This window comes from Lepidochelys kempii, chromosome 4 (assembly GCF_965140285.1).
Source record: "Lepidochelys kempii isolate rLepKem1 chromosome 4, rLepKem1.hap1, whole genome shotgun sequence".
Taxonomy (NCBI): Eukaryota; Metazoa; Chordata; order Testudines; family Cheloniidae; genus Lepidochelys; species Lepidochelys kempii.
In genome coordinates, this window is record NC_136383.1 from 58,629,437 (window position 1) to 58,644,399 (window position 14,963).

Sequence of the window (14,963 nt, forward strand, 5' to 3'; positions counted from 1 at the left end):
CCTAACCACCTCTATCTCCACAGAGGGCTGGCCATCTCTTCCCCATTTTGTGATGCCCAGCGCAGCAGTCTGGGAGCTGACCTTGTTAGTGAAAACGGAGGCAAAAAAAGCATTGAGTACATTAGCTTTTCCCACATCCTCTGTCACTAGGTTGCCTTCCTCATTCAGTAAGGGGCCCACACATTCCTTGGCTTTCTTCTTGTTGCCAACATACCTGAAGAAACCCTTCTTGTTACTCTTGACATCTCTGGCTAGCTGCAGCTCCAGGTGCGATTTGGCCCTCCTGATATCATTCCTACATGCCCAAGCAATATTTTTATACTCTTCCCTGGTCATATGTCCAACCTTCCACTTCTTGTAAGCTTCTTTTTTATGTTTAAGATCCACTAGGATTTCACCATTAAGCCAAGCTGGTCGCCTGCCATATTTACTATTCTTTCGACTCATCGGGATGGTTTGTCCCTGTAACCTCAACAGGGATTCCTTGAAATACGGCCAGCTCTCCTGGACTCCTTTCCCCTTCAAGTTAGTCCCCCAGGGGATCCTGGCCATCCGTTCCCTGAGGGAGTCGAAGTCTGCTTTCCTGAAGTCCCAGGGTCCGTATCCTGCTGCTTACCTTTCTTCCCTGCGTCAGGATCCTGAACTCAACCAACTCATGGTCACTGCCTCCCAGATTCCCATCCACTTTTGCTTCCCCCACTAATTCTACCCGGTTTGTGAGCAGCAGGTCAAGAAAAGTGCCCCCCCTAGTTGGCTCCTCTAGCACTTGCGCCAGGAAATTGTCCCCTACGCTTTCCAAAAACTTCCTGGATTGTCTATGCGCCGCTGTATTGCTCTCCCAGCAGATACCAGGAAAATTAAAGTCACCCATGAGAATCAGGGCATGCGATCTAGTAGCTTCTGTGAGCTGCCAGAAGAAAGCCTCATCTACCTCATCCCCCTGGTCCGGTGGTCTGTAGCAGACTCCCACCACTACATCACTCTTGTTGCACACACTTCTAAACTTAATCCAGAGACACTCAGGTTTTTCTGCAGTTTCGTACCGGAGCTCTGAGCAGTCATATTGCTCCCTTACATACAGGGCTACTCCCCCACCTTTTCTGCCCTGCCTGTCCTTCCTGAACAGTTTATAACCATCCATGACAGTACTCCAGTCATGTGAGTTATCCCACCAAGTCTCTGTTATTCCGATCACGTCATAGTTCTTTGACATCACCAGGACCTCCAGTTCTCCCTGCTTGTTTCCAAGGCTTTGTGCATTTGTATATAAGCACTTGAGATAACCTGTTGATCGCCCCTCATTCCCAGTATGAGGCAGGAGCCCTCCCCTCACAGACATTCCTGCCTGTGCTTCCTCCTGGTATCCCGTTGTCCCACTTACCTCAGGGCTTTGGTCCCCTTCCCCCGGTGAACCTAGTTTAAAGCCCTCCTCACTAGGTTAGCCAGCTTGCTGGCAAAGATGCTCTTCCCTCTCTTCGTAAGATGGAGCCCGTCTCTGCCCAGCACTCCTCCTTCATGGAACACCATCCCATGGTCAAAGAAACCAAAGCCTTCTCTCCGACACCACCTGCGTAGCCATTCGTTGACTTCCACGATTCGACGCTCCCTACCTAGGCCTTTTCCTTCCACGGGGAGGATGGACGAGAACACCACTTGCGCCTCCAACTCCTTTATCCTTCCTAGAGCCACGTAGTCCGCAGTGATCCGCTCAAGGTCATTCTTGGCAGTATCATTGGTGCCCACGTGGAGAAGCAGGAAGGGGTAGCGATCCGAGGGCTTGATGAGTCTCGGCAGTCTCTCCGTCACATCGCGAATCTTAGCCCCTGGCAAGCAGCAGACTTCTCGGTTTTCCCGGTCAGGGCGGCAGATAGATGACTCAGTCCCCCGGAGGAGAGAGTCCCCGACCACCACCACCCGCCTTCTCCTCTTGGGAGTGGTGGTCGTGGAACTCCCAACCTCAGGACATCGCATCTCATGCCTTCCAACCAGCGGAGTCTCCTTCTGCTTTCTCGCCCCAGACATATCATCTGGTCCACTCTCCGCAACGATACCTGTGGAGAGAACATGAAAGCGGTTAGTTACCTGTGTCTGTGTTACTGGAACCCGGACATTCCGCTTACCTCTTCTGGAGGTCACATGTTGCCAAGCTTCTTCACTGGCCTCTTGGCTCCTCTGTGCAACCTGCTCTATATCTGTAGAGCTTTGTGCCCCTAGAAGCCTATCCCGAGTTTCGTCCAGAAAATCCTCAGTTTCCCGTATGCAACGCAGGGTTGTTATCTGTTGCTCCAGACCTTCAATCTTCTCTTCCAATATGGAGACCAGCTTGCACTTTGTACAGACAAAGTCGCTTCTGTCCTGTGGAAAAAAGACAAACATGGCACATCCAGTGCAGGTCACAACAGCTGAACCCCCCCCCTTCCATATCACCTTCCTACTATGAGCTTCCTCAGAGCAGTTTGCCTCACTGGGCTCCCTCCAGGCGAACTCCCAGGCAAACTCCTGCTGTGAGCTGCTCTGCTGTCCCCGCTGCTCAGCTGGTTCTCCGCCGCTCAGCTGGTTCGCGAAGCTCTGGCTATTTTTAAACAGCCAGGCTTCCCTGTCGCAAACAAACAGACACCCTACTGCCCGCCCCCTGCAGGCTAGCAGCCAATCAGACACTCACTCAGGCTCTCACACTGCCCCCCCAGCAAACACACGCTCGGATACTTCCTAGTCCCCCTGCTCCTCTCCTGCTTGACGTCTCAAGGTTCCTTCCAGCCCTACATTTCTATGATATCTTCAAGTTAGCGGGTTCAATAAAATTATTGTGTTCTGAAAAAAAGCTTCCTAAGCCTAGGATCTTAAAGATGTTTCAGAAGAAATCTGAACATTAATTAGAGATTTCTTGGGAACTGGAATTTCCATTTTGTGGGAAATTCCACAATTTCAAAATAAAACTTCACTCTGAATTAGAATGAAATGTTGAATTTTTAAATTTCTCACAATGAAATTTTCAAAAATAATTCACTTTGGATCAATTAATGTTTTGTTTCAATAAAATTGAATCAAAATTTACTTAATATTTTTCAAATTGCATATTTTAAATTTATTTTAATTTTCATATGCTTAAAAATTTATTTTTACAAGTTTTTTTTAATAAATTTTCACTGAGATCGATGTGGAATATTTTGATTTTTGACAAATGGAAAAATGTTCTCAGAAAAGTTTCAACTGGGTCCCATGTTAATTAGTGTTGAAACTGAATCCCGCCCGTGCCTTCAAGTGTTGTTTAGGATGCAAACAAAGCTTCACTGTTCCTGCCTATCTTGGGCTGCTCTCTGCATGTCCCCTATGTTGCTAAGTCTCATTAAGTTTTACCTCCTTAAGTACAGTTTGACAGAGGGATTCTTTCGGTTGGCCCCATTTACATGTTTCTCCAGCTGCTCAATGGGACACCTGCTGTGACAGATGCTCTGCCTTTCTTCTTAACACATGTCCCAGATATTTCCATCTTCTTTTCAGGATAACTGTAGAGCAAATAAGTTGTTCTCTGACAAATCTTGGCACTTGTAAATTCGTTTAATGTAATACCTAGTATTTTTGAGGCATTTGCTTTCTAAGGCATTTAGTTGTCTGTCTCCTGTTGCTCTGAATTGTTGAGATTCACTCATTTGTGTGGTTTTAAATTATGCTTTGTGCAGATCCACTACTGTCTTCTTTAGTCCATTAATCTAAGCTTTTACCTCCTGTGTTACACCAGCAGATTAAAAAATGCTATCCTTTAGGCACTATCCTACATAAAAGTGCCAAAGGACTGAGTTCAAATCAAGCTTCTATCCTGGTTGACTTGTGCTGCCTGGTATCTTTTATCTCTCCTATATATAACCAAGAAATATAGCATAAAAACAATTACATTAATTCAAGCAGTTCACATAACCCTGGTAATTTCCAGAGTGGCAGCTCTTACTTAGTCAAACACTATTAGGCTGTCTCTTGGCCTGAGCTCTCTGTGCCTTTCATGTGCAGCTCGAGTCAAACCAGCAGTTAAAAGAAGAGTAATTAATTCAGTGACCAGAGTAAGAAGCCTTTTTTTTTTTTTTTAAACATTACATTGCAGAGACGAGTATTCATGTTCATAAGCAATTGAGGCCTGGTTCATGCACCCAGTTTATGTTGATATAAATACTTCACTTAAGGGTGTGACACAGTTATACCAACCTAACTCCTGGTGTAAACAGCACTTTGTTAGCGGGTGGGCTTCTCCTGTCGACGTAGCTATCGCCTCTCTGGGAGGTGGAGGACCTGCCTAAGTAATGTCTGTACTAAGTGCTACAGTGATGCAGTAAGTGCAGACGAGCCCAGAGAAACACACAAACAGGAACTCTGATGACATGCTGCTTACCTAACAGGTGGAAAACTGGAAAGAGGTCAAACGTTGCTCTGCTTTACAATTCCACATTCACAAGCAGAAGTGAAGTCTGTAGGTTAGTCTACCCATATGGTAGGGATGGTGAGTACACAGGCCAGGAAGAATGACTAAGCATGCTCCAGACAGGAGGCTCAGAAGCTAAAATGTGATTGTTTAAAGTGAGTGGCTTAGAGAGCCAGCGGAAGAGACAGGATCTGCAGAGAGCCTTTTAGTTGTGGAGAGACAATGAGTCTCTTCCAGAATGTTGGGAGAGGGGAAGGAGAGGGGTATCTAACATCTATTTGTGTGTGTGTGTGCTAGTTAAAAAAAGCAGTATAAGTGAGACTGACTATAACTGGTGTTACTGAAAATACATGATTCAAGCTACAAGCAAAATTGTAAAGCATTTAGAGTGGGATTATAATTGAGATTTTATTTCAACCTTTCTCCTCTTGCATATGCTCAAATGATCTCTACTAATATAGACATACAGCTCACACTTCTTCTTTTGCATTTTTTAAAGATTTTATTTATTTATTTTTGCCAGATGAAAACAATCAACTTGCTCAGACTCTCTTCAGGCTAGGCAATATTTAAAAACACATTAAACTTAACCCAGTGGATAAAATTTGCAAAAAAGGCATCTAGGCATCTTACTTTTCAGTTTAAAAAATAATAAATTGAATTACAACTGCCCTCAGATTGGAAGCAAAATTAAATACCACCCTTTTTATTTCCATTCTTGTCCTTTGTATTTCATTTTAAACTATAGATGTACAGCAGTTAAATGTTTTCTTGTGGGAATACATTGTATTTTCACAACTAACAACTTCGTCATTAAACATACAATCTTTGACAAATGATTTTAATGGAGAACTTGTTTAAAATGCACCTAAAAACATTGTTTAAGGAATTTAACAAATTATTCACTTTTTCATATAAGTGAGAGAGTGTTAGTAGAACATAAAGTCATAGAATCATAGAATATCAGGGTTGGAAGGGACCTCAGGAGGTCATCTAGTCCAACCCCCTGCTCAAAGCAGGACCAATCCCCAGTTTTTGGCCCAGTTTCCTAAATGGCCCCCTCAAGGACTGAACTCACAACCCTGGGTTTAGCAGGCCAATGCTCAAACCACTGAGCTATCCCTCCCCAAATCTTATCAGTTTGCATTAGTTTGGTTGTTATTATTGGATTTAATAGACATGGGTAGGAATTTATGAGAGAGCAGTTCCCTGATTCTTCAGTGATCCATTAATTCTTTGTGTCATTGCCTGTTATAAGATCTAATGAACCTTTGGTTGCTCAATCTGATGATATGGCCTGATCTCTAATTTTCAGGTTCTTTATATATTCAATTATTTGATAAATTACTGTGGGAGTATTTTCAGCCCTGGGTTTTTTTGGAACTGATCTGTGCTGCAACTGTAATGTGATACAACATGGTGAAAAGCCCTCTCCTGGTCCCAGTAAGTGGATTCAGACCCTGTAAAGGCCAAAGCTTTATTCTGATCTTAGGGACACAGTTTGGTCCCAGTTACACTACAAAGTTTATCCATATTGTAACTGCGTCAAGGGACAATTATATTTTGACTGAGTTCTGTTACTTGGCCACAATTGTAGTGTAGGTGGGGCCCTAATTTGTGGAAATCTCCATATTGATTCTTCATGTCTGTTCACTTTGAACTTATTTTTCTTCCATTCCTTACACAGCTTGTAAAATAGGGGTTTGCCTGGCACACTAGGATGGCTCTTTTCATATTTGAGTAAATGATTGTCCTTCGTTACAGCCAGGTGACTCCAGTTAAAACGTTTAATTATTTACATGTGTCCACATGCTAGGTAACTAGCACATTTCTTCCGTTCTTTGATAACAGACTTTGGGGGCCTTACGAGGTATAGTGACTGTAGTGTTTTGCTGATAATGCCCCCAGTTTAGAAAATTATATAGGAACATACCTAGGGTGACCAGACATCCCTTTTTGGGCGAGACAGTCCCCTTTTTAAGCCCTGTCCTGGACATCCCAACTTTTTTTCAAAACTGGGCATTTGTCCCATTTGCTCTTGCCAGCTGATCATCAGTTGGCAAGAGCAAATGGGACAAATCGCCCAATTTTCAAACTGGGGGGTGTGGAGGAACATTCTGGGGGGTGGCCAGTGACCCCAGGCAGCTTGGGCCAGTCCTGCGCGGTGTCCCGTTTTTGCTTTAGGGAAATATGATCACCCTAAACATACCTAACTTTAAACACACAATTAGTCCCACTGAAATCAATGGGACAATTCATGTGTTTAAAAGGTAGGTACATGTTAAAGCATGGTCTGAGGTCTAGGAAGGGGTAAGGAACATAGGTAAAACTAGATTAAACCCGAAGGCCAGAGAAGGGGGTGGAGTGAGGTTTTTATAGTTTTTAACCAAATATTTTTTGGTTTCAGTTGCAGAAAACCAAAAGTTTTGTTTTTTTTTGAGAAATTAAACAATTTTTGATGAGAGTTTTGTGTTTTTTCAAAAATGTCCATTTAATCAAAAAGCCAATTTCAAGTGGAAAAAAATATTTAAACAAAAAAAAAGTTGTGCACTAGTAGTTGCTGCCACGGGGTCAGTAGCTTTGGGATCATGTGTTTAAGAAGTGATATCTCCCAGGGGACTCAGCAGAGGATTAGCCAGTAAAAACACACGCACCCAGTCTACAATTGAGCTTACACTGTTGGTAGCATAAGTAACAAACTTCTGCGGGTAGACAAGGCCCCAAGGACAAGGAGCTAAATTCATCCTTGGCATAACCACTGGTGTAGAAGGAATTCTACTGAGAATGAATTTTTCTGAAGAGTGAGCCTTTTCAGCATAGTCCACTCAATCAGCTCATTCTTGCACTCTCCTTTGTTTCTTTATTTGTGGCTACACTGCATTAGCATCTTAAAGAAATTGCCATGGAAATCAGAGACAAGATAGCTACAAACAAACTGTCTGTTCATCGCTATTCACAGCTCTGCCACAAACTCAGGTACAGTGTCTGTGCACTTTATACAAATCCATCGCTGATATTTGTTGCCAGTCCCTACCCCTAAGATCTAATAGTAGAAGAGAATAAGCAATATATGCTATGTGGATGAGAGGGAGATAAGCAAATACATACAATTGTTACATATATAAATATTTTATATAGGCATATTTTTTGCATTGCTTTGTAAATACATAAATATCAATTTCCACAACTGTCCCTCATCCACCTCCCTCTGCTGCCCTCTCTCCCCCCCAACTTAGCTATGACCCATTTCTTGTAAGCACTGTGGCAGAAGTGGCTCATGCAAATGGATTTGAAGGGGAGTGAGTGTCTTCTAGATCTGTTCCGGGAGGGCATTTCATTCATAAGAGGCAGGGTGAAATGAAAGTTTGTGGGAGGAGTAGACAAGTGCGCAACATTCAAAGCCAACATTTTTGATGGAGTGGAAAGGATGGGGGCAATGCAAGAAGTAATTAGAGGCAATAAATGGGGAAGGGCAGAGTTGTGAAGGGCTTTGAAGGTTACAACAAAAAATCTCCCTGCTGTATTTTCCACTGAATGCATCCGATGAAGTGAGCTGTAGCTCATGAAAGCTTATGCTCAAATAAATTTGTTAGTCTCTAAGGTGCCACAAGTCCTCCTTTTCTTTTAACAAAAATCTTGAGCTTGTTATGGGTGGGGGGATTCCAACCAGGATGGTGAGGTGGTCAGAGTGATGAGATGATCTTAGCAGCTGCTTTTCTAAGGATGAGATAGGAACAATATGCCATTAGGGAGGCCAGAGCAAGGGAAGCTGCAATAACCAAAACTAGAGATGATGAGGGTGTAGATGATGATGATGATGTTAGCTAACTGGATAGAAAAGAAAGGGTTGGTTGTAGAACTGTTATGAGGAAGAAGCAGCAAGATTTTATCACAGCCTGGATGTGTGGGTTTGGTGAGATGATTTCAAAAATAACAGAGCACAGAGGAAGTGGAGAGGTCAGAGCTGGATTAGGGTATAGGCACTAGAGGCCCATGTTTTTGGACCCAGATGCTGGAGTCATGTGATTGCACCAGAATCCCAGTGTTCATTTTAAAAAAAAAGATTCTATCCCTCCTGATTGTCAAGGAAAACAAAAATGTGACTCAAGCTTATCTGATGCAGTGATGTGTGCCTGAGTCTGCGGACAGCCTGAAACAATAGCTCTGAGGGGTGTGAACTACCCCATCTTTCTCAATGAGGTGTTAATGCTAACACCTACCTTTCTAGGGGGCTCCATTCCCCCACCCAAGCAAATACGCCCAGGTTGCTGGAGTAAATGCTGGGGGGGCCCTGCTGCCACCCCTAACTGTCCAGGTGGGAAAGAGGACTCCTAATGATATCCTTATTGTTCCCGAGATTCAGAAGGGCCTGCTGCCAGACTGAGGGGAGAAGGCCCTCTTGGGAAGGGAATGGCGGGCCATGGCGCTGGCAGATGGTCATGAAGGTGGAGCCACACCTGTATCATGGTGTGAATAGGGCAGTGGATTACCTAATCTGGCCCTGAATGAGGAATTTGAAGGAAAGATCAGAAGATCAGATGGGGCTAGGTTAAATTACAATTGACAAGACATCTGGGAGGAGATATCCAAATAACAGTCTAAAATGTGATTGGATGGAAGGAGAAAGGTGAGAAGTGAAAGGGCATAACTATGAGTCATTGACATAAAAGTGTTAGAAGTTGTATGAGACGTTGCATATTACCTAGACAGAGAATAGGAGGGTAACCAAGACCATAGCTTGTGGCACAACCATGGAGAGTGGCAGACCCTCTGGAGGGCACGTTAAAGGCTCAATTAAGTAGAAAGCTAAGAGGAGAACCAGGTGAAAGCCAGCAGGTCACTTGACTTTTAAGAAGGGACGTTTTGCTGTTTATGGGTGAGGCTGGAGTATAGAACTTGAGATTTAGCCAGGAAGAGGTCATTAGAGACTTGATGAGACCAAAGTGGTAGCATGAGAAAAGGACCAAAAGGGCTTGGTAGTGAGGACAAGGGAGAGGAAAGAAATTAGAGTGAGGCTGAGGGAAGTTAGGGGAATGGATAGGGCCAAGAGGGCAGCGTGGGGTGTGGCAGCAAGTGAGAAACTTCAGAGTCAGGGGAAAGAAGGTGATAGAAGGAGAGTGTGCTGGGAAGAGGAGAGAGGAGGAAGATCACAGTGGATTTTGTCGATTCTTTTCTCTGGAAACATCTGTAAGAGTGTGGGCAAGAGGAAAGAAAAAATTCTATAGTGAACATGGGCCACAGCTGTGCTTCTAGTGCTTTTTATTGATCTAAAAGCAGGACCAGGCTAAATGCAATGCAGATGCCTGTGAGATTTTAAAAAATGATTATATGTAAGTGAAGCAAATGGCTTTTTCCTGAAATGACTTATTGATTTTTTTTTTTTTTGCCCCTTCTGCTCTAAGCCTTTTTCCGGTTAGTTGTAAACAGCACAACACTCACTGTTTCTTCCTAGTCAGCTCCTCTTAGTCCCCTACTTTCCTCTTCTTAGGAATGAAACACAATATCTTAAACAAACAGAACCTAAAAAGGCTAATCATTGGCTCACATTGTCCCCTGATACTGCAGTCCCGCCTTTTTGGCTTGTGCTGACAAGCTGTTTATGTTTTTGCAAGGCCACCCTTTAACTCAGCCGCCTGATGACCATAATGGGACCAATTGTCTGAATGCTGCAGGGAACTGAATCTCCTGATCACAGAGACTGTATTTCAGCCTCTGATGCTCCTGAATGGACATTATGGAACACTAGTAAGTAGGCTTCTAACTATGCCATTATAGTTTTTATCAAGGGCTATGGATAATCCTCATTCAGCAGAAATGATAAAAAACTGCGATTCAGATGTGCAGTTGTTAAAATAAATTATATCCTTCTGTATGAAGTGAAATAACAGCTGCTTTGTATTCAATGTCACGGCTACAAAGAACAGTCTATTTAATTTCAAATGAGGATGAGATCTTCCTGGATAAAACAGGGAGATAGCAGGATGAAATTAATGGGACACAAGCTATTTAAACTTGCTTTTTTTTTTTTTTTTTTTGGGGTCAGTGTTTAAACTATATACGGGGCTTAAGTTATCAGCATCTAGTTCTCTATCAGACAAGTTTACAATATTGTGGCAGCTTTTGTAACCATAAATACAGGACTTCAGAAAAAGGTGAAAGAGTTAGATATGAGATACCCTAAAATTAATGCTCTGTAAAAGTGCTGAAAGGTGTTATCATATTCTAAGATATATTCCTCCTAACTTAGAAAAAGAATCCCGGCTTTAGTATTCTTTGCTGCCTGCTGTTAGAAATGCGTGCAGTTCCATTAAGCAGGAGACCTCAGAGTGGGGATGGGTCCCCAAATGTACCCTTTCTGGTTTTCAATATGTAAAAAAATAATCCTTGGCATTTGGCTAGTTCTTTACACCTTTAAAGGGTTCTGAAAAGATTAACTAGTTACTCCTAACAAACCCCTTGTGAGATAAATATTGTCATCCCTTTAGAGATGAGTACAGACCAACCCCCTCTGAACTCTGGACAAGCCTGCATCTGGATTTAAGTTTGTGGCTTGAACCCATCTGTAAATATGGAAAACTGAGACACAATGGGTATACGTCTACACAACATTTTGGGGCGAGCAGAAGCAAGTCTCCCAGGCTGGGTGGACAGACGTGGGCTAGCAGGGCTTGTGCTAGAGCTCTAAAATAGCCAAATAGATAAAGCTTTGAAGTTGTGGCTTGGGCTGGAGGAGTTCTGAACCAAACTACAGCCTGAGCCATAACTCAAAGCGATCCCTCTAGAGTTTGTTTTTTGGAGCACTAGGTGAAGTGCACTAGCCTGAGTCTGTCGAACCAGGCTGAGACGTTTACTCCCACTCACTCCAAAATGCTTTGTAGACACAGGGGTGCTGGAATGGATGTGTATAGTGGGGGGTGCTGAGAGCAATTGAACCAAACTGTAAACCCTGTATATATGGGAAGCACTTCAAGCCAGGGGGTGCAGCAGCATCCCCTGCATCCCTAGTTCCAGCACCTTTGGGTACGTGACTTTCCAAGGCCACACAGCAAGTCATTGCAAAAGTAAGTATTATAAGTTTGACTTGTGGCACCTTAGAGACTAACCAATTTATTTGAGCATGAGCTTTCGTGAGCTACAGCTCACTTCATCGGATGCATACTGTGGAAACTGCAAGCTAAGCTATTACCAGCAGGACAGTGGGGTGGGAGGAGGTATTGTTTCATGATCTCTGTGTGTAGATAATATCTGCTGCAGTTTCCACGGTATGCATCCGATGAAGTGAGCTGTAGCTCACGAAAGCTCATGCTCAAATAAATTGGTTAGTCTCTAAGGTGCCACAAGTACTCCTTTTCTTTTTGCGAATACAGACTAACACGGCTGTTACTCTGAAACCTAACTTTGACTGGCTCTCCATCTGGTACTCAGTTCACTAGACTACAGTGTCTCTTTTTTTTGCAAAATCCCATCAGATAGCAGAATTCAAAGTGATGATGAGTGAACCTCTGAGGTTGGGTTTGGTTAGGAGAAACACCCACATATTTGGCTACTTATCTAAATGACACAAACCATTCAGATCTGCAGTGGGCTGGAAACCTCAGGAGAGCAGATTCCTGCAATATTTTTAGTGCTTCCTTTTTCTGGTGTGGCTGGAAATATCCCATATGGCACACTGACAGCACTTAATAAATAATAATACTTCCAGGATAGCCTTTCCTGCTGCCTCTTAGCTCTTCCTCTTTCAGTCTCCACCTCGAACCTGGAAGTGCAGAGATCTGCAGAACAAAGATCAATTCAGGTTTTGGGTAAAAGGTATATGGACAAGAAAGACTCTTATTGTAAATTAATATGTTCACCATATTTAAAACTAACCTTTTTTTAAGCCAGAGGTCAGAAGTACTTTTACTTTGATTTGATTTAAATTATCATGAAGTTTGAGTCACAGACCAACCAGTATAAGGATGTTCTCAAGGAAGGCCGGGGGCCCAGTTCTCAGGCCTGAGATGACCTGCACTAAAGCTTTCCTAATGAGCCAGTTGAAAAGTCATCTAATGTGAGCGATTCCCTAGGGATTGTAGCATCAGCATATAGCCATCTTTGCCATACTACTAGGATTCTGTACCATGACAGCTTAACCATACCTGAGAATCAGGCCTGACACCTTTAGCTCAGGTTCTTCATACTCTTCCATGTGGCATTTAAGATCACTCAATGTAAGGAGCTTTGATTGTGCAAGGTCATCTAAGCTTCAATATCTATGTAAAATAGTGGCTAAATTACTATTCATTTAATTAAATATAAACCCTTGTTTAAAATAAAAATTGTCAAATTGTGGGCTACCATCTCTTTTAGTATGTTTTAGCTGGATGTGATCTGATGGTCAAGAAACTAGGATTTATTGTTGGAATTCTAAAGCAAATATTAACTCGGGTATATGGAATGAGGCATTACAGTAGGCGAACCAATGCTAACTACAGAAATAAGGTGTTTCTATGCCAGGCCAGCTATTGTACGTCATAGGTTTTGTTGTGTTTCCATCTAAGCAGTGCTGAGATATTGCAGCTTGAATAGCAGGCTTGATACAAATATGAAAATGGATTTTTTTTGTTGTGTATAAGTCAAAGCACCTGGACCGGACCCCATTGTCTATATCCGGAATAAGCAATAAGCTCCTTGTATTGTCTGACTATTGAAAGGAATGCTATGTGTATCTGGGGTGCCGCACAACATGGCTTCCTGAATAGGAGCTAATTGTACTTGTTTAATTTACTTCAGTCTAAAGAGGCAGCAGATTAAAATTAATTTCTTTCTCTCTCCCTCAGAGGGAGATAATTTTCCAGATATATTCAAAGACATTGATAAATCGGAGCATTGCACCAACATCCACCATAAAAAGAACTGACCACAGTGTACCCACATGTCAGCCTTAGATGACGGACACTCTGTGAAAACAAAGCGTTAACAAATATTCATGAACTGAGACTTAAAATACCCTATAAAGCCTATAACTGCAATAACTCAACAATTAATGGAGAATATTAATTTGGTGTTAACGGTAACCCTGACTTTTTAACTGCTGCCTTCTAAATATCCTTACCAACACCTGACTACATAGTCTGTAAAGCTGAGTCTGATCTTCCCCCTGGCCAGCTTCTTGACAAAATGAATGTTGGATCAGCTCCCAAGCTTAGAAGCCATTTGCAGTACTCTTGAAAAATGATATCCTTGTGACAAGTAGGAGGCAATTTTTAATTTGATTCATTGGGTCTGGAACTGGTGGCATGCTGAGCTCTCTCAATGTGCAGTGAAAGCACGGATTTGAGGGTGCTCACCACCTTGCAATAGCAGCCCCTTAATACATGCAGTGCAAGTGTTTGATGGTTCATATTTTTAAACAAGACACTTTTATCCTTTTTCAGTTAAATTTAAAATCCAAGCTGGGTTGGGAATGAAATACCTGACCTGCCCAGGTATCAAAGGGTCTAATTAAAATGACAAAGGACAACTGGAAAATTGACTTAATGAGCAACCCAGAAAACTTTGAGTGCCCAAAAGAAATTGTGCACCAAAAATGTGACAGCCTAGGACAGGGGCAGGCAAACTTTTTTTGGCCTGAGGGCCACATCGGGTTTCCAAAATTGTACAGAGGGCCGGCTAGGGGAGGCTGTGTCTCTCCCCAAACAGCCAGGCGTGGCCCATCCCCCGCCTCCTATCTGACCCCCCTGCTTCTCACCCCCTGACGGCCCCCCCGGAAATCCTACCCTATCCACCACCCCCTGCTCCCTGTCTCCTGACCCCCCCTGGACCCCCCCACCCCTGACTGCCCCCCAATCCCCATCCAAGCACCCCTTCTCCCTGTCCCCTGACCGCCCCGGGAACCTCTGCCCCCTCCCCAGACCCCTGCCCCATGCAAACGCCCTGTTCCTCGCCCTCTGACCGCCCTGACCCCTATCCACACCCCAGCTCCCGTGACTACCCCCCTTGGCCCCTTACCGCACTGCCTGGAGCACCAGTGGCTGGCGGCGCTATAGCCGCGCTGCCCAGAGCACCAGGTCATTCCACGGCTCTGCAACTGCGCTGCCCGGCCGCCCAGAGCATTGTGCCAGCCATGCAGTGAGCTGAGGCTGCAGGGGAGGGGGAACAGCAGGGGAGGGGCCGGGGGTGAGTCTCCCGGGCCAGGAGCTCAGGAGCCGGGCAGGAGGGTTCTGCGGGCTGGATGTGGCCTGCGGGCTGTAGTTTGCCCACCTCTGGTCTAGGATTTCCCCAAATTTCATCCGGGACACATCAGCACTCACCTCTCTGCTTTTTTTTGTGCAAAGCAGGAAAGTAACTAGAGAAACATGACATGAAGAAATTTTTTTAATGAAGCATCTGGGATAGAGGAGACAAGGCTTGCACTCTTGGGAATTTCTTCCAATTGTTTGCCTGGGGTGGGAGGAGGAGGCTAGTCCTAAAATAATAGTTTGTGTTCACATTGTATTTTACAACTGCACTGTACAAGCATTAACTAATTAAGCTTCATATCTCTCTGTCAGTATTGATATCCCCATTTTGT

At 43.7% G+C, this 14,963-nt stretch overlaps 1 protein-coding gene and 1 long non-coding RNA gene across 13 annotated transcripts in view; one reads left to right on the forward strand and one right to left on the reverse strand.

Moving 5' to 3' along the window:
- The window catches only part of TRIM2 (tripartite motif containing 2), a 128,185-nt gene that overhangs the window by 20,796 nt on the left and 92,426 nt on the right, over positions 1–14,963 (forward strand). For 10 of the 12 annotated variants that reach the window (XR_012158601.1, XR_012158602.1, XM_073341380.2 and 7 more), the window contains exon 1: positions 10,024–10,156. The exons of the other annotated variants lie outside the window; for them this stretch is intronic. The gene's annotated coding sequence lies outside the window, so the exon portion shown is untranslated. Of the gene's footprint in view, positions 1–10,023; positions 10,157–14,963 lie in introns of those variants that run through there. 12 annotated transcript variants of the gene reach the window in all.
- LOC140910974 (uncharacterized) lies at positions 1,824–14,506 on the reverse strand. Its single transcript, XR_013635704.1, has 4 exons — positions 14,402–14,506; positions 11,978–12,183; positions 3,358–3,506; positions 1,824–2,355 (listed from the first exon to the last, which is right to left on the reverse strand). It is a non-coding gene; the product is annotated as an uncharacterized LOC140910974 (long non-coding RNA).